The sequence below is a fragment of the Humulus lupulus genome, chromosome 6 (genome assembly GCF_963169125.1).
Source record: "Humulus lupulus chromosome 6, drHumLupu1.1, whole genome shotgun sequence".
Taxonomy (NCBI): domain Eukaryota; kingdom Viridiplantae; phylum Streptophyta; class Magnoliopsida; order Rosales; family Cannabaceae; genus Humulus; species Humulus lupulus.
In genome coordinates, this window is record NC_084798.1 from 23,625,056 (window position 1) to 23,628,557 (window position 3,502).

Here is a 3,502-nt window from a genome sequence, read left to right on the forward strand (position 1 = left end):
TCTAGCTAGTTGATCCACCTCTCCTACTGACCACTCATGCAAGTGCTGGTCGGACATGTGCATGGTGGTAGGACAAACATTTGTTGGTCGGACGTGCATGGTGGTAGGACATGCACTTCTCTCCTCTAACATGGCACTATCCTCTAGCATGCCATATTTCTCCTCGGACCAAATCCTTGGGGTCTCCTAGGACCACTCTCTTGGGGTCTCCTAGGACCACTCTCTTGAGTTCTCCTCGGATGCACTCTCCTTAGCTCTCCTAGGATGCACTCTCCTTAGCTCTCCTAGGATGCATTCTCCTTAGCCTCCTAGGATGCATTCTCCTTAGCCTCCTAGGATGTACTCTCCTTAGCTCTCCTAGGATGCATTCTCCTTAGCCTCCTAGGATGCATTCTCCTTAGCCTCCTAGGATGTACTCTCCTTAGCTCTCCTAGGATGCATTCTCCTTAGCCTCCTAGGATGCACTCTCCTTAGCTCTCCTAGGATGCATTCTCCTTAGCCTCCTAGGATGCACTTTCCTTAGCTTTCCTCGGACCAAGGTGCACTTGGCTTGGTTATGACATCTTTCAAGCAGTCCAAATTCTTCGTCAGTCTACCGGGTCCCTTTATCACAACTCTGAGGAGTCAATGTATTTATTGACTATTAATGTGTCTTTTACTGATCATGCACTGCCACTTGTCACCTTTATTGCCACGTTATTGATCTCCAATTTTTGGGTATAACACTAAGAATAAGTGACAATTTCCACTTTTTCCCTTTAAATAGACCCATAAGTGTTTATAATCTCACAAGCAAAAAGAAAATCAAGAGGCTCACAAACCTCCTCATTCTCTTTCGGCCGTGAGCTCTCAAAGCCCCTCCATCTCTTGGCCGAAAACCTCCAAAACTCCAAGGAAGGCTCCAATTTTCTCCAAGCAAATCCAAGGGCTCTTCAAGAAATCAACACATTTGGGTAAGTTCTTCTTCCTCATCTCCATTTATGTTTTTTTTTCTTTCTCAAAGCTTAAGAAAAAACTTGTAGGCCGAAACCCCCATAGGAAATACTCCCTTGAATTTGTGTATGAGTCTTTGATATATAATGTGTATTGTGGCTTTTTTGATGTAGTTTAGGCTATGGGTAAATCAAATTTGTCTTCAATTTCATGGAATTTGAAGAAAAATTAATTTTTCATCCCAAAATGCATATAAGGGTTTATGGGTATTTGATGAACAAATTGGACCCCTAGAACTTCATAAACCTTTCAAATCTCATATTTTGATCTTGTTGTGGTGTACTTTGAGTGAGGAAAAGTGTTTGTGCCAATGTCCTTTGGGATTTAGGCTTTCTCGAAAATTGTCTATTAGAGAATACACCCATGACCGATCGGTCACACTTCCTCCTGCCTGAGGAGACACCTATTCGGAAACGCCATGGCTGTGTATGTCCTTCCATCCGCTCAGATCAACACCCACCGATCGGGTATCACATAGCTTCTCTCGGACATATGCGTCTTAGGCTTGGACTAGTGCCCCACCACTCGGACAACATGCGACTGCTCGGACATGCGCCTAGCCGATCGGATGACACGCCCATACGCCCAGCCGAGTGAATGACACACCACTCGGACGCGCATCTTGCAACTGCTCCTCGGAACCAAAGCGTAGCCCCTCGGATGTGTACCTCTTCATGCTTGAACCAGCTACACTGATCGGACACCACAGATGCATGCTTGCCCAGCTGCTCGGACATGCGCGCCTGCTGCAGCTCTTCAGACGTACACCTCAGTTCGGATGCCATTCAACCATCCAGATGCGCACACAACCAATTGGATGGAATGCCTAGCTACTCGGGCACCACACGTCACCCGATCGGACAACAGGCCTAACTCCTCGGCACCTCGGACATATCTGATGTAGCCACTCGGGTGCATGCATCGACCGCTCGGTCATGTGCACTGCTCGGTCACATGAATGTCCCAAGCAATTTTAGACATCAAAATTTCTTTTTCCCTCATACACGTTATATTTTTACTACTTAGATAAATATTTTCTAAGTAGTAAAAATAAATATTTTTCTGTGTGAACTGATTGATTTGTGTTTGTTTGGTTACTCACCTCCCCATTTTTATTTTTTGTAGATGAATCGCTTCGACTATAGGGGAGGTGACAACCATACAAATTCTGACACTTCCATTCCGCAATCAAGCGATACTCCTCAAAGTAGCGACTCTTCATTGAAGTCTCCTAGCAGTCGCACCCTGGAAGATCGCCTTCACCGCCTTAAAAGGATCCTTCCCCAATCAGCCTTATATTTCCTCCATGAAGAACAGTTTCTCAATCAACAGGTTGAACATTCAGAAATAAGGATGAAGAAATCTAATAGACTTCCTCAGGACCAAGACCCTCAGGTGGCTCGCAGGGCCACACAGAAGGTAGTGGAACGTAGTGAAGTCCGAACTGCGGCTTCTTCAAGACCGCCTCGCCATATACAAAAACCCAGCAAGCCTCGGAGAAAAATCATTCAGAAATTTACCACCGAGATTCAACAATTAGTCGTTCAAAAACCAAGAAAAGATGGAGAAGAAACACCCTCTTGGTTTGCAGCCAAACCCTCCAAACTTAACCCCTGCATGTTCAACAAACACATTCAAGCCTCTGGCCTGAAAGGGGTTAACGTGATATGTCCGCACCCTCATCAGAGAGCCAACAAGCCTGGTGGACCTTACTATGCCTAGTCTAGGTCCCACGTATTCGCAGGAGCTACCATTCCGCTGCATCCTTTCTTTCGGTCAGTAGCGGACTACTTCAACGTCTCTTCTTTCCAGATTGCTCCCAATGGGATTCAGGCATTGTCCGCTTTATACATTCTTTACTTCCTGCAAGGTTGGGATCCACCCACTCCTCATGAAGTGCACTATCTCTTCAACTTCAAGACCAACCTAAGCCACAAGAATACAGGTTTTTTCCACCTATTCCACAGGCATAAAGGGATCAAATACCTCCATGGTATCGCTCATAAATCAAATCCCAGAAAATACTATACAGAGTATTTTCTGACTTCAGATATCAAAGCCAACAACTTAGCCTTTACACATGCGGGTCCATTTCACCAGCCCTTGCCTACCAAGGAAATGTGTTCCCGAGTAGAAGAATTGGCTAACATGTCCACCGAGGAGAAGAATGTAAAAGAGTTGGTTAACGTGGACAATCTTCAGATGGTGGGGTTGTTACCAAGTAACCAGAACATCATGGTAGAAAGTACTACTGAGGAAGCGAATGCAACTGACCAGTCCAACGATGACACCGAAGTAGTGACCGATCAGTTCTCTCCCGGACCGTCTCCCTACTCTCGTAGACCAGGTGACCTTATCATTAGGGAACCCCTGCCAGAGGATCAACGTAGACGTGTCGCTCCCACACATCCTGGGAAAGGAAAGACCATTCAGCTTCATAGGGACTTCAGCTCGTCATCTGATGAAGAGGATGACTTTCTTGATCAAATCCTAAACTCAGGTTCAGTAG